Genomic DNA, 16,573 nt, shown 5'->3' on the forward strand with positions numbered 1-16,573 from the left:
AAAACAGTGGCAGGTCGCTACAAAACGCCCACATTTTGTGCCTAAGAAGCCACTGGAAAAACAGTGACAGGGTGCCAGAAAAAACACCCACATTTTGTGCCTAAAAATACGCTGGAAAAACAGTGGCAGGTCGCTACAAAAAACACACATTTGGTGCCTAAAAAGCCACTGGAAAAATAGTGAGAGGTTGCTACAAAACACTTACGTTTGGTGCCTGAAAAACCACCTGAAAAATAACGAAGGGGGGGGCTACAAAACATTGATGTTAATGCCTAAAAAGCCACAGGAAAAATAATGGGTTGCTACATAATGGACATGTTTGGTATGTAAAAAGCTGCTGGGAAAAAGTGACAGGTTGCTATAAAACACCCACATTTTGTAGGAACGTTTCACTTCAGAAATGTTGATATGATACATATCAAATGTGAAAATGTAACGTATTTGTGGTTTGCAGAAATGTTCAATGACAACATAATCGTCTGCCGCCTGGGCTGGTTGTAACCCTTCCCTTTGCCACAAACTGGGCCTGTGCATCGAAGAACAATGAAATGACCGTTAAGGTTTTGTCATTACACCATAAAGAAATACATCATGTTTTACATAATAAATTGGCTATGCCTCAACTATATGCTATATATGTAAATATTCCCTTTGATGGTCAAACAACTGTCCAAATACTAATGAATAATCTGTAATAAAACTTCAATAACAGAAATCCTTATGTGGGATTTTGGAGCGGTAAAGACGTACTGTCGACACCAATCACAAATACAGAGCACACAAATATGTTTGCATGTTTTACAGCCGGGGTCCCTGAGACCCCAAACAGAAGTTGTACATCGTTCTCTGTAGTCGCCTTCTGAATGATGTCATCAGTTTAAAATCATGTTTATTAGTAATTCTAATAAAATTAGCAAAAGCTGTGAAATATCAAGGTGACAAAACAATATTCAGTTTGTATTTGAGCTGTTAGAAGAAGGCCCGGGACATTTAAGGGTAAAACAGTTCCTTGGAAAAAAAAAAAAAAACTCTTGCAGAGCTTCTTCTAATGATCTCCTGATGACACTTCAGTCTGTGTATGCAAACATGACCAAGTCTCTCCCAAAACTGTAAACCACACATGCCAGAACGTTAATTTGTGATGTTTATGACAGAAATGATCTGGAGCGGCTACGACTGCAATGAATATATGACTGGCAAAAATATCGCTCATAAATACGATTGAAATCTGTGTCGTGTTAACAGTTTCTTCAGCAGAAATACCCACAACACAAGAAAATCACCCTGAGAACTGTCTGCCCAGTGTCGACACTTCATCTACACAGAACATACAAGTGGCGTCATAAGTGCTTCTTGCCTTATTTGTAGCCGTGGGATTAACTCATTCATGTGCACAATTCATCCTGTGAACCGATCGCTGCCAATGAAAAACACATGAATTTAGTTTCAGGCTGGATTCTCCCTGTTAATACTTAAAGTCTGAATTGCATTTGTCGTAACAGAAGATGGAAGAGATACAGAAATGCTTCAGATGTTTTACAGCCAGTTTTACCAGCAGTTAAAATTGCCTCACTTCATATACAGTAGTACCGCTCAGTGTCTGCTGGGTAACATGTGGGCATCTTGATACAGTATGGAAAAAATATAAAGCACGACCACAGAAGGCGTGCGGGGTGTTACTCATTACGCAAGATAACATTTGGATAACATGTGAGTTCACCTCTAAATGAATCCGTCACACTGGGCACACACAGAGTCTGCCACTGTGAGGCCTGCAGAACAAGGTGTGCTGCGACGATGAGTTTTAACACACACAGTAATTTGTAATTTAGTTGGACCTCTGAGTTCCTGCGTGTTTTCAGAGCGTAATGAAATTGATAAACCTGTTATTTCTTATTGTGTTAATTAGTGTCAGTGTTCTGAAACTGTGCCAGCATCTTGAATGTCTTCTTACCTGAGGAAATAACTTTTAGTGATTTGTAGTCAATTTAATATTTTGTGCTTCCCTTCACAGCAGTGGTTGAAGTCTGATCAGGTAGAGTCACACCCCTACATGGCTGGATCAAAGTGCCAGAGTTCCCGAGACAAAAATCAGATGTGGGACCCCTATCTATTTCACACACATGCACAACTGAGATTATAGAAAATGACAGAAATCTCCTTAAATTCAGGCAAGAAAGCGATACAACCTAGTATGCCAATATTTTTGCATGGCAACATTGTACAAATACAGGGACGCAAAGAATCGATTTGTGTATCAAATTAATTATTTATCTTACAAATACAAATTAAACTTTTGGTAGCCCACTAGAATAACAACATCAATTGCTTTTTCAGTCCACTAGATACATGTTGCTGCAATAAAAGTGAGTGAAGTGAGATGAACAGACTGAAAACTTTATTTAATTAGATAAAACACATGTTGACAAAGCTCTCCTTTGGGGCCAAAATTTGCAAAATTGCAAAATTTGAAAAAGGCAATAAATCGCGATATATTTTATCACAACACTCAGCGTATCACAACGAATTTAAAATCGCAATAATATTGTATCGTGACTTAAACATCGTGATAACGCCATATCACCAAGCCTCCAAACCTTAGTGCTCATACTATAAATACTAAAAATTCAATAGCTTAGAAACTCACCAGTTGCCAAACGGCAGACTAAAGCTGAAGCTTTTGGAGCCCTCAGAGGTCCTGGGTGGGTCTTGGGGAGAAGTGGTCTACTTTGCCCAGCTGGTAATCCAGTTTTGCATCCCTAAAGAACAGAGAACAGACAAACACATTAATCAGCTGACTGTTTGCTGAACCTATCCATCAAACATCAATTGCCTGATCATAGTTTAGCTACGGTAACTAGGCAGAGAGTGCAGGGGGCTGTAATATGACTGCTACTTGGCATCTTAAGAGTTTGGAGGATGGTGTCCTTTTTTTAGCCTTTATCCAAGATAGCATTACGTTTAAGTCTTCGAGTATATTCTCAAGTGAAACACTGAAGTGGAAAATATAAACAATAAAGCAAGCCACTGTGGCTAAACATGTAGCACTGCTTATTTACCCTTTTACACCACACTCCTTTTAAACAAGTCAGACTGAAACATTAAATTGTTAGCCAGACAACGACACCATTTTCACTCAACTCATGGAACTAACATTGGCTTAAGTAGCTAGCTTGGAATTAGGGATGGCACCGATTAACCATTAAGTCCTGAGAATCTTTTTGACCAGATATGCCTGTCTGTCTATAGTTTAATTTTGCTACTCTTCAGTTAACTGCACCACCTGGGTCTGGCGGGAGCTAGCTAGCGGCGCCGCTCATTTAGTGATTACCACTTGTAAAGCCAACCCAAACCAATAGCCTTGTGGTAAAATTGTGCCCACCCTTAGGTCTCCCCCCCAGTCGCACAGGCGAGCAAGTGGCTAAATTTTGAGCCGCAAATTCCATTAAGCATTGTTGACTACTGTTAGCTCTGTTGGAACCGTTAGCAGTGTTGGCACTGCTAACGGTCACTTAGCAGACTCAAAATGAAGCCGCTTGCTCACTGGGGGTATGTGGAGGGAGAACAGAGGGTGGTAGCAGAGGTAATCGCCCAGTGAACAGCGCCGCTATGCCCAAGTGGGTTGTAAATGGGCGGCAAAATGGGCGCTATATGGGATTCTCCACAGGTTCCATATTGGCACCATGCTAGTTACCCACATGAGGTGGACCCCATACCGGTTATACTAGGGCTACCTGGGTACCAAGTGGGTATGGGCCAAAAATGGGCATCCTATCAGGGGCCTACTTGGGTGAACCCACCCATGTGGGCAACTGTCATGGGGCCAATATGGAGCCTCTGGACAATCCCATATAGGGCCCATTTTTCAGCCCATTTACTACCCACATGGGCCCCACATACAAACACTGGCTGTGGTAGTCACTGCAGAGCTGCCAAGAATAACGTTAGCTAACCAGTGGAGACCAGAGGGTGGGTGGCGGGTGCTATGTTCATGCATGTTAACGCAGCTAGCCGCCTGTGTTTCTGCAAAGCCAAGGGAAAATTAAATGAAAGACATTTACATCACGTGAGATTAAATGTTCACTACCTTTAAATGGAAAGTGAAATGTGGTGCTACAGCTCACTAAAAGAAAAGGCCTCTTGTATTTCAACTTCTTTTCGATTTTTCCTAAAACTTAACCACATATTTACCAGTTAATGGGTGTCGGGTTATTGAAAGCAAAATTAACAACACTGATATCCCTACTGTAATACTATAATGATAGTTGATCGTTAGAATTGGGAAGCCTGGCTGTGTATGTCTATGTAAAATGAAAAATACAGTATTTTTAAAAAAAGACCATGAGTTCAGAGAATCTGCCCTCGATGGGTAACTTCACAGGTGTAGCAACAGTAACTAAGGAGGGTGGGGCTTAGCGAAGGGTCAGTTACAGCACCTAAACCATTAACCAAAAACCTTACTGAAAAAGAGCAACATGTTGACACTAAAGCGTCAACAGACTTTCTAACTTTGCAGCATTGCTCTGCGCAGCATGCTTCTCAGTTTCCCTCCTGTTTACACCGAATGTGCACAACAGCTGACAAATGTGACTTTCCCTTATTCATAGTTTATTTTATCTGCGCTTCATCACAAATGCACATGAGCACATAAATTACGCTCAGCTATGCACGAGCACACACAGCTGATGCACATGCACTTTTTTTTTCTCTGCCTTTGTGATGCCTCCAGCGGGACCCGGAGCTAAACAGGCGATTGACACCCTCTGGTTTCAACTTCTGTGACCCTTCCAGCAGCCTGTGAAGTAGGCACAGAACAGCAGAGCGAGGCCGTTGGAAATATCTGCGGTCAGCTGCGCGGGGAGGAGGGAGCGAAGGAAAGAAACTTGCTTTTAATAAACAAGATAATGGGTGCCATACGCCCCTTCTCACACCACCGCTGCCTGCAATCTCTCTCTCAATCTCTTACTCTCTCCGAGCCTTACTCACACTATCTTACGCTTTCTATAAAAATTACATTCATTGTTTAAGAATGGGGTGAAAGGCTGGGAGAGTGTGAGAGACAGAAAGCAAGGTTGACTGGGAGGGGGAGTTGGGGGGCTGATCTTCAAACCAACAATTAACTGGCGTCAGGATGTTTATGGGCAGAGTTAGTTTAAGCGACCGGCCCTCAGTCAGTTCAGCTGTGGCCTTAAACACTCGGATATCACACACAGCGAAAAAAGACCGTCCATAATTCATTTTCAGATTTCTTTTACACTGGAATCAAAAGACTCTCTAATTGAACTGTTTAAATTCCTCATCAGTGTCTCAGAGAAGGAGTCACCCTGCAGTGTGAGGAGTCAACAGGTCACATTGTCCTCACCAGAACAGGAACAAATGCCTGACAATACGCTACTATCTGCCTCAAGCTGGTTCCAAGAAGTTTGACGGCAGTCTGAGCGCGTTCCAAGAATCACAGAGAGGTGAGGACGGGCTGAGGGGCTGACACACACAAAAAACTCCCGACGATGAGATTTTAACTGGAAAAAGACAGAGCGTGCACAGACAGTGAAGCGGGGAAAGTTGTGACGCCGTGTGCGTGTGTTTGTCTCTGGTTTCAGGGCCAACCCTCTGTGCTTGTCGGCCAGAGAGATGGCAGAGAGAGACAGTTTAATATGCAGCAGCGGTTTTACAAGGGGGGTGGCACTTACTGTAGAGTGTGTGTGCGAGTGTGTGAGTGTGTGTGTGTGTGTGTGTGTGAGAGCGATATGCTTAAAGGTCCAGTTCTTTAGATTAAGTGCAGAAACAGAATATAATAAGTATGTTTTCTTTAGTGTATAATCACCTGAAAATAGGTACGCTGTGTTTTTCGTTACCTTAGAATGAGCTGTTTTTATCAACATAACGAGCAGGTCCTCCTCTACGGAGATCGCCATGTTGCACCACCATGTTTCTACGGTAGCCCAGAGCAGACAAACCAAACACTGGCTCTAGATAAGGCCTTTCATGTTTCCAAATCGGCCACCATAGTTAGCAGGCCCTCTGTGACATGCAGTGTCAGAGAGATTCAGTGTTTTACTGGTTTAAATCACCTGGTCTGTTAGCCAGTTGCACAAAACACCTTAAGTTCAGATTTTCCTTAAAGTCCTAGTTGAGGTTTCCTCAAAATCAGTTGCACAATACACCTTATATTCTTCCTCTCACGGTTTCCCTGACACAAAAGATCTTAGTAACCAATGCAGGGTAAAAAAAACTAAACAAAACCTAATGTACCTTAAGTCTATTTTAACTGCAACATGACCGAGTTTAAGGTGATGACTGAAAAAATAAAGATGAGTGTTCTGCGATCAGGAGAACCCAGTGACATGCATTTGAATTTACATTATAGATTTGACTGAATTAATTTCCGTTGCATTTTCTTCTTACAATCATTTTCTGTTTTCTGGTATTGTGGGGTCAGATTACCTCTGTAGTTTGTGCTTTCTAGAATTGTATTACTCCAGAAGTTAAATCTTTTCCTCCTCTGAGCAATAAGGTCTTCTTGTCTTCTTTTCTTCTGCCATTTTTTTCACGAACTATGAGCCAACTTTGTGAGACGATAACAGGCGTCACCAGCGTGAGTCCAAGCAAATGAACAGTCTCCATGGAAACTTATCGCCGTAAAATGTCTTTCAGTGACCAGTGAAATCTTGCCGACTAACTTTTCTGGTCGACTAACGCTCGGTCGACTATTAGGGGGCAGCTCTGCTATAAATGCACCTTTGACTGACACTTCACCCAGCTCAGAGTGCAAACATAAGACAGACAGTGAAACTGGCAAACAATCTAAAAACGTATCTGTTTCTCATCTTATATTTAATCTGCTCATCCTCATATCACCCGCAACTATCTCAGATAAAACCCTGTGTATGTCTGGTCTGAAATTGGCGTGAGGTGTGCACATTTTCACTGCATGTTCTTCCTTTATAAATATCAGTGTACATGTAGGCAAAGGCATCCACATGGGTTTTATACTTGCACATCATTAATGCATGTCCTACCCCTGGTTCTTTGTTTTGCAGAGGAAGAGACCTCTGCGGCTAATTTGTCTCCTGGTAAAAAACTTCCTGAACAACGAACACTGAGCGAATTCTAACCAGGAGTTCATGCCACGAAATCCTACACACTGCTTCTTTAATCCTTTGAAACCGGAGCAAATTAGCTTGATAAATAAAAAAGTAAAAAACAAACAAGAAAAACCTAAACTAAAACTAAAACAAATCAGCAAGACACTAGTAAAAAGAGAAAATTTAAAACAAGAAAATTAGTAAAACAATCAAAAAAAAAAAAATTATAACATTTTTCTTTGTTCCTTTTTATAAAAATAATTTTCGAAATCTTTTTTTTTTCCCCTTTGCAATTTGTGGGACAATTCTTACCAAGTTTTTGAACAAGAAAACTGATGTCGCTCCAGGTCTCAAAGGGTTAAGATAATATGGACTGAATGAGGTGCAACAATCCGTCTCTGCCCTGAAACAAATTAGTAAAGGATTTCACAACGTTTGCAGCACAGGGTGTGTGGAAACCAGTGCGAGCGTGTCTTGAAGCCGGCCTGTTTTTATCTTGCTGGATCATTTATTTCAGATATCTTTAGACAATCTTAGATGTCATAGAATATCTAAAGGGCAGAGTGAGATAAGGCAAAATCATTTTCCAGGAGAGGGAGATGATTTAGTTCATCTAATGTCTGCTTTATTTCTGTTTTCCTTCCCCAATTAACAAATTAGACTACAGTTTCTGAGAACATCATTCAAACAAACTCACACCGTCATGTCCTGACCTCACGGTCTAAGTTGTCAAACTAACAAATTGCCTTTTATGTGTTTGACAAATCAGCTAAAACGCAGCTGCTCAGAACTTCACTAACAACTATTTTTATGTGAGCTGCAGGAGATCACATTAACTGTCTTTGTCTTTTAAGGAGTCCTGAGGAAATTAAAGAGTCAGTGAGTAACCTTGTGTTTCTAGTCAAAAAAAGCAGCACAGTGAGGAGCTGCGTTTTCTTCACTGTCTCTTATTTCAGCTCCACCCTACAAAGCAGCTCAAACTCCACTAATGGCCAGACTTTTTCACTCATGAGACATCCGTCTACCTTTTTTAGGCTTTAAAATACAAATGTGAAGTGCTGTCTGGTGAGTGGAAAACACACAAGATCAGTGTTTTGGATCCTTTCAGTGTCAGAGCCCATGATTCTGTACGAACACGTAATTTACATCCAAGGCAACAAAGTGGTTTTCACCACAGAGTCATAGCTGTAAAACCGCTGCTAACTGGTTGATGTGGATCCCAGCGTCTTGTGAAATGTAATGTCCCACAAGATCCCATCCTGGCCATCGCCCTGCTGCATTCAGACTTTTTTTATTAGCATGTCCTCTCCTTTTGAAACATTTTCTTTTCCTTTCACTCCCCCTCTCTTCATTCTCATTGTCTTGCCATCTTTCTTCTCATCTTCGCTCTCGTCTGCTGGTGCTGTTGAGCCCTCTGAGACCGCCGCCGCTGTGGTGTTGCGGCAAGTATTTTTGGTTCGACACTGCTTACATGCAAAATGCAAATCATGGTGAAATCCGTTGCTCCGCGATCTAATTTGCTGCTAAAACCGCATTTTATAGTGATATCTTTTCTGTCACCCCTGCTCGTTTTCAGATAGATTTTCACTGACACATTAGTTATAGTGCCTCATATTTCTGGCAAGAGAGCATCTGTTTTATTCAATTATATCACTTGACTTGAAATTGACATTTGGTAATGGATACAGTGCTGATATTAAAATGTACTCACCCTACCATATCTGCACTGCAGCCCCTTTTTTTATGTGACTTTTCTACTCAATTACATATAATCACAGGATGAGCACATGTCCTCGCAGGTATATCGCCTTCCATTTCAACATAGACGTATTGTTTGCAGCCAGCATGGGGGCAGGGGATTCCCCCCCTATTTATGCAGTATTAGTGCAGCCCCTTGGCCAGACACTTGGCCGGCCCTCTCCCGTCTGGCACGCCACAAAGCGGGGCTTGCCAGGACACACTGGAGAGCCAGGCTGTAGCTGCTCCGCTCGCAGGAATGTGTCAGTCATCCTTGCCAGTCCATCGCTGCCGATAATTCAAAATGACAATATAATGAAAGTGTTGAGGTAGAGAGCAGTGTGGTACTGTGATGCGCTGCTCTCACCCACTCTGTCTATCAGTTGATTGGGCCTGGGGAGGAGGGAGGGCGGCCGGTGCCAAGTAAAACGTACATAAAAGAAGGTTTGTGAATGGGGATAAGTGTGAGTGGCTGTGCCAAATTGTTTGTGGATCTCAATGCTTTTTGGACTTTCAGCATATTTGGCCTCGCTCTTGCTCAGACTATCATGAGCTCCAGACAGAAAAGAGAAGCTGGTTCTTTTTTGGCCCATTATTACAAGATGTTTTGTCTCCATTTTTTTCCAAGATGGTCGCCCAGAAAATGACATCACACATCAAAGTATCGAAACGGCAAAAACAAGGGATTCATCTTCTTCTTCTGGGAAAAGCAGAGAAGTTTCAACTTTTTCCTGATTAATAGATTTTCATTACATGAAATATTAATCAAGATGGATTGTAACACAGGGGTGGGCGCAGTGGGGGATTTGCATACTCGAGCCTCTTTCAGCTCGCCCATTATTTCATCTTCGAAATTCCACCTTGTGGCTTCTGTCAACCAGAGAATACCTCTGATGAAGGTGTCCTAGTCTGTCTCGCTCCGGCTCCGTTGCCAGACAGATGTTGGCATTTGAGTCGGAAACCTTAAGGGACTGGCGTGTTCCTCTGGGGTGAGGGGGAGAGCAAATTATATTGACAAACATGCATGAGATTCATCCTCCGTCAGACAACCTTTTCAGCAGAGGAAACTTTGAGTGAGTTAGACAGGACATGAATATTCTTTTTTTATTAATGCCTCACTCCAGTGACACTTTCTCATTTGACTGACAGATAAGTCGTAAAATATAGAAACGGATCGTTTCCAACACGAGGAACATCACCAAAGCATCATCTTTTCACTTAGCTAGGTGAGAGAAGAACAATTGCAACCCTTTAGCCCGGCATCCCATTTCAGCATCCCAGTGAGGGTGTTGAGTCTAATCTGTGGATAAGTGTGCTGATACTCCTTGCTTTCCCTGATGCCTCCCCGGGGACGTCCTGGCTTGGCCGTCAGCTCAGGATTAATTAGAGCCTCCCGCGTCCCTGCAGACATATTAGAGAGCTCAGCGCCGGTCAAACACCAACCGCATTAGCAACCCGTTAGCGCTACAGAGGCTAATACCTTGCACTTGAACACATCACCAGGTACTATAATTAATAACTACCTCTCTACTCGCTCAGGCAACACAGGTTATTATTTACCACATGTGACCTAAAGGCATTTTATTCCAGCTGGCATAAGAGAATGCTAGCGTTCTTTTTTTTTTAGTTTAATAATGCTCAGGAAGTCAGTGGACGTGTGCAGATTTAAAATGTTATATACCTCCTCTAGGAGCAGCTTTCTGTGGCCTATAAGGACTCTTTTAATGTCAGATTGAGACAAAAAATAAGAACTATACTGATCATTTCAGTACTAAAGGTTTACATTTTTACTAGGGCAAAAATCAGACAAAAGACCCACTGTGTTAAAAGCGCCCTGCAATTTTTATTGTGCAACATTTCAAACTCACAGATCAGGCTTCGTCAAATGCTTTGATTTTTTTGATCCAGCACCTGGAAAAGTTTTTTGGATGTGTGTACCCTCCACCCCATTTGTTTTTAAAATGTTTAGAGCAGAACAGTATAGGACATGTTCTACAACAAATGAAGATCTGTAATATTTGAATTAGCCAACTACACAGCCCAGCTGCCAGAAGACAATGTAGGCAAATTTACATTTCTGCAAACCACAAATACGTTATATTTGCACACTTAATACGCATCATATCACTTTTTAATGTGGTGTAGTACTGTATACAACCTGACTTTGTCATCAGGAGGTGGAGGGAATGGTGGGCGGTGTAGCACCTAGGCGAGACACTAAGCTGCAGACCACTATTCATGACCAACAAACAACAACATTAGTGTTATTTTTAGTGAGACATTGTTGCATTTTTGGTGGCTTTTTAGGCACCAAATGTTGCTGCCTTTCAGTGACCCATCGCTGTAATGGTCAATGTTAAATGAACTGCGCCCTTCTAATCTTCCAACCACTCAAAGCACTTTTACAATAGGTCACATTCACACACACATTCACATGATGGTGTAGCCTGGAAATCCAGACCCAAATCTAGAAAGATTTGGGGTCTGGCCATGAGTAATGCAAATGGCCCAATTCGAGGGGTGGCACCAAGCATGCATTCGAAAATATCACTGCACGCAATTGGATAACACTACGACCAATCAGAACAGTACACGGGGTGAAGTATCCAGAGCTTAGCTACCAGTGGAGCTAACTGGTAGATTAGACTCTTGCCATATCCGGTCGGCAAAACAGCAAAAACGTCCTTCTTGCAAAGGAAAGACTCGAGCACCGTCTTCTGTTCCTCTTTTAGAGAAAAAGCCAAGTCTAACTCGTTCATTGTAGCAGCCAAAGCCGTTTCAAACAACTGGTGTTCATCCGTAGCCATCTTGCAATGTTTACTGACTGATTCCGCACTTCGTCGTTGCAGCGCTGTCGTCATCTGTTTAGCTCGCCTCTGGCCCACCTATATCAAATACACTGATATGAGAACTCTGGATTTCCAGGGTAGTGTACCAGGGCTTAAAACAGTACATAGACACTTGTATAGAAACTTCCTAGTCTTGCGACCACTCATAGCGCTTTTTTCACTACAAGTCACATTCACCCATTCACACACTGGTGGCTGAGGATACTGTAGAAGCTTTAACACACTTAGACACTGATGGAAAGGCCATCAGGAGCAATATGAGGTTCAGTATCTTGACCAAGGATACTTCCACATGTGGACTGGAAGAACCAGGGATCCACTGGAGGACGACCTGCTCTACATCTCAGCCACAGCTGCCCACTGTGTTTCCAGCAGGGATAGCGCCACAGTCGTTTTCTACCAACATATTGCGTTTTTTGTCTTTTTTGGGGGAGTCAAAGAGATGGTAGGTCAACAGTATATGCCATATGTACACATCTACTGAAAGCTGGGAACCTAGTTATCTAGTCAGAAATCTAAGATAAGCATGTTTTGGTTCGGCTCCCAATTAACATTGAAAGAGTGTATACGGGCTTAGAACATTATGATGGAGGTATATGACGGCCACTGTTAATTTTAAGCACATTTTTTACCACTTGAGAGCTCATAAAACGGTCAATAATTGCTCCAAAATACCACATTGAGACCCAAAGACCTTGAGGAACACCACAGAAAAATCTACTCTTTAATTTGTTATCAAAAACTCTTTTGAGATTTTGCTAAGAATGGTATTTTTCTGCGACTGGATGGCGAGGACTTGTGTGGCTGCTACGGGGACTAACATCACCACACATTAATACAGTTGGGCTCATTGAATCCAAAAGAGTCTCAGCTTTCCAGTCATACCCAATTCATGCAATTCCAATACTGTTTAGGGACCCCAGTATGTAGAAATATTCAAATACAATAGGAAAGGATAACACATTTACACTGCATGCACAAAACGGCATGGTTTCTGCCCAAAACTGTGGGAGACTTGTATAAAGTGGGAATGTCTGTAAACTAACAGAGCCAATTTTCATCTAGATATCTTGAGGTGAGAGGTCGAGGGAGATGGTGCTTTAAGACTCCTGCCATATTCATATTTATAAAAAATATATTTTTAATTACACTGAATAATCAGTTATTGGTTCCTTTGAGAAAAACTAAAATAGATGTTTTTTAAAAACAAAAGCAGAATTGCACATCTGCACATTTTGCTCTGTGTTATAACAAACCATCAGAGATTACTGTATATTTATATATAGCTTTCACTTGTTTTGCTAAGCACACTGATTTCCACCTCATCTCCACCCTCACTATCAACAATATAACCCGTGTCCCTTTGGATAAAGTTCCCTCCTCCTGTCTCCTGGCTCGGGTGGCCCACATGCCTCCTGAATAAACATGGGCTGAGGAGGATCAGGGCGGCCTGGATTGCCTGGGGTTTGGCGAAATGTCACCACAGAGAGGAGCTGAGGTAGATGTGGGCTTGATCTGCTTGATCACTCAGTCATACAGCATCCACTGAAGGTTAGGAGCGAGGCAGATTTAGGTACAATGTATACACACGCCGACACGTACACGCTCAGGAGTCTCGGAGGATCACTGCATATCCCTGCTGTCCAACTAGGAGACAAGGGAAGGACACAGAGCCACATATATCCCAGGTTAGAGGACCTGACCAGCGCCTTTGAAGGAGTCCATAAGAATACATAAAGGTATGGAGAGGGGATAGAAGTAATCCCTGCAATATTAATGTCCAAAATGTCATAGAAAAGCCGCGGTCTCATTCAAAACGTGACAGGCCTGGTTAGGGTTGTAGAGTGACATCCAGAGCTGGATACAGACTCGTCTTGTATAATGAATGAACTCCGGGTTCCAGCCTTCTATCCCTCCGGACTTGGGTTTGTCTTGGAGCGAGCGTGGCCTGGACTGCCAAGAGACTTTCTGTCTAGACGTATGGGGAAAACAAACTGCACTCCGCAGGGTCCAGTTCAAACAACAAGGCTATTATCGTGAAACTTACTCAAGTAGATTTGTTGTCGAGGCTGAAGTGATTATTTTCCTGATTACTCCCAGCAGAGGAATACATGTTTATCCACCTCAAATAAAACACCAATTTGCCTTCCATTTTCTGATCACCTCCCCTATAAATTAAGCTACGCTCAAATTCAAACAAGGGGGAGTGTGTGCGGTGATGAGCGTCAACATTGCTACATCTCTTTTGAGAGTGTGTAAGCTCCTTATATCAAATGGTTTGTTTGTCCCCCAGTCACAAATCATTAAGTATTTTGCTCTAGTTTTTTAGCTCAGTGGGTTATATGAAAATGAGCGACAAGCCTCCATCCCTCCTGTGTACGGATTATGAGCCTGTGTTTGTGAGGGTCTGACTCTAATGGGCTAGTAATTACAGTTTGTTTATGAGTTTATCGATGCATACCACCACCATGCCTGCATGGGTTATGGGCAATGGCAGATAAGTATCACACATTTATTTTCATTCCTCCCCTTCTGTGAAGACCGAGTTAGCTCACATTGTGAACTCCCACTGTGATCATATTACAAGGCCCAATACTTTTGATCTGCGCTGCTATGGGTCCAGGGCATAACTTGACTTTGCAACCTTGAGATACACAAGCTATACCATTTCTCACTTTGATGTGGAGCCAAGAGCTGTGAAAAAATTACACACAGAAATATCTCATTATGGAAAAAGCCTCAGATTGTCCAATTTACACCTTCATCGTGTTTCCACAGCAGCACTATTGTTCACTTAACAAGGTCAGGACCTGCCTGTACTGAGAATTACTAACATCCACTGTAGCCTCCCCTCCCCTGTTTCCATCCCTCAGTGTTTCGGGCCAAGTCTCTCGGCAGGGCCGGATGGTGGGTCGCGCCCCGCGCCCTCTCGGGGGCTCAGAGGGTATTTTCCACGGTGTGTTGTCAGCACGGCAACAACAGCAGGCGGTCTCAGATCCTTCCCTCTTTCCTGGGCTCCCGACGACCTGTGCGGCATATGCTCTGGGAACTCCTGACGCAGACCCGCTCGCCTCCATTTGTGTTTGTACGGTCAAATTTAATCAAGATGGCATCTGTTGGTGTTTAATGTGAGTAATTGTCCTGTACAGTGTGTACGTGTGTGCGCGGAGGAAGACGTCTAGGGAGAGCATTTAGGGAAATGTCATTTCTATACTCTCACATACGGGATAAGTCTCACATTCACTACTGATGCATTATTCTGCCCCGCATGTCATCACCACCTTTAACAGCACCCTGGACTGTTTCCTCTTTTTGCAACTATGTGAAATGTCTCCTTGTTATGAGTGCATTCCCTCTGTGATGGTGGGTCGGTCTGTGTCAAACCATGTGCCAGAGTAATAACTGTCTTGTATGAATGTACCTGCAACTGGCTGGCCGTGGAAATGAATTTCCTCCTCGACAACAAATAGAGCTCTAATCTAATCTACCCTGCATCTTTCCAGAGTGTGTGAAGATACATGGACGTAAAGTATATGTGTGTGGTCGTGTGTGTATATCTGAGAGCAAGTGGGTGCATGACTTGAGAGTGTGTGAGTGCGTGTGTGTGTGTACAGTATGTGCGTTTGCATTAAGGTTTGCCTAAGAGCCCATTGTTGACTTCAAAAGGATTCCTCTGAGGTTTTAATTATGCTACTGCTTAACTTGGCACCAGAGAAAGAGAGTGATCCTGGCTGAAGCCTATAAATCTCTCAGTGCAGACACATCCACACCCTCCAAAGCCCTCGACTCCCCTGGACCTCCCAGACACATTAAGGAAGAGCGCTCAGGTTGGCCCCAACCACAGTCACTTTGCACAAACACAAACACACACATGGACACAAGCAAAAGCGCTGAGCACACATGGGCGAGCAGATGCCTGAGCTGACACAATCAGACTTGCCCTCACACATACAAACATGCAGTCACTTATGTGTGCATGCAGATTTATGTTTGCATGCATGCATATAGGTACAGAGCTTAAAGCCTTACTCACACACACACCTTGTTTTTCTTGATTTGACATCTTGGAAAACAAGACTCCCTTTGTGGTATGATACCTGCCTGGCAGCTTCACTGTGACAACAAAATTCCAGGAAGTTTCTGCAGAACATTCAGTACGCTCCTGTACATCTTAACACTTTGGTTTTTAAACAGATTAAAAAATGTATCGTGTTCATAAGGCCCCAATCACACAGAAAACATTTTGCAGGTTGTAAAACGCAAGGCGCACCACACTGCCTATTTAAAAAAAATTGAATGCCAATAGTAAAAAATGCTTGCTGCACCTTTTTATTGTTGCCAGGAAACCACACAATCATTTCCTTAATCTACAGTTTATTTTGGCAAGCTAAAAATATCTACTTATTTTCAGAGTAATCAGTATCTAGTTCCTAAAATGTTGAGGCAGAGGGTACTGTCTGTAGCTCTGGTTGAGGGTGAGAGGCTGTCAGCAGATAAACAGAGATCTGTGTGGGTACATGAGACCCTAAAAAAGAGGCTGGATCATGGGGAGTACCACCAGTTGGTCCAGGAGCTTCTCCTCCACAATGGACGTTTCAAGGTATATTTTAGGATGACTCAGGGGCAGTTTGACAACCTGCTGTCTATCGTCGGGCTGTTTAGCTCTGGGTATCCAGCAACCACTACCACCAGTTTCTTCTCCATTGTTTACCAACTGTAAACTTGTCGTCGTGACCACCACAGAAGGCCCGCCTCTCAAATCATCCGATTAGGCAATGGAAAAAAAGGCAGAGATGACGTGAGATGCTTTTCTGTTCTGAGTTGAATTTTTTGCAATGCAAGGAGTTCAGAGCGCTCTGGCAAAAACGCCATGTGCCTAAAGCGCAGAAACACAAGGTGCGA

The 16,573-nt window shown here is 42.8% G+C and overlaps 1 long non-coding RNA gene across 1 annotated transcript in view; it reads right to left on the reverse strand.

Moving 5' to 3' along the window:
- LOC117270569 (uncharacterized) overlaps positions 1-16,573 on the reverse strand; it is a 145,106-nt gene that overhangs the window by 95,991 nt on the left and 32,542 nt on the right. The window contains exon 2 of the long non-coding RNA XR_004502818.2: positions 2,648-2,759. This is a non-coding gene — a long non-coding RNA (uncharacterized LOC117270569). The remainder of the gene's footprint in view (positions 1-2,647; positions 2,760-16,573) is intronic.

The sequence above is a fragment of the Epinephelus lanceolatus genome, chromosome 13 (genome assembly GCF_041903045.1).
Source record: "Epinephelus lanceolatus isolate andai-2023 chromosome 13, ASM4190304v1, whole genome shotgun sequence".
NCBI lineage: Eukaryota > Metazoa > Chordata > Actinopteri > Perciformes > Serranidae > Epinephelus > Epinephelus lanceolatus.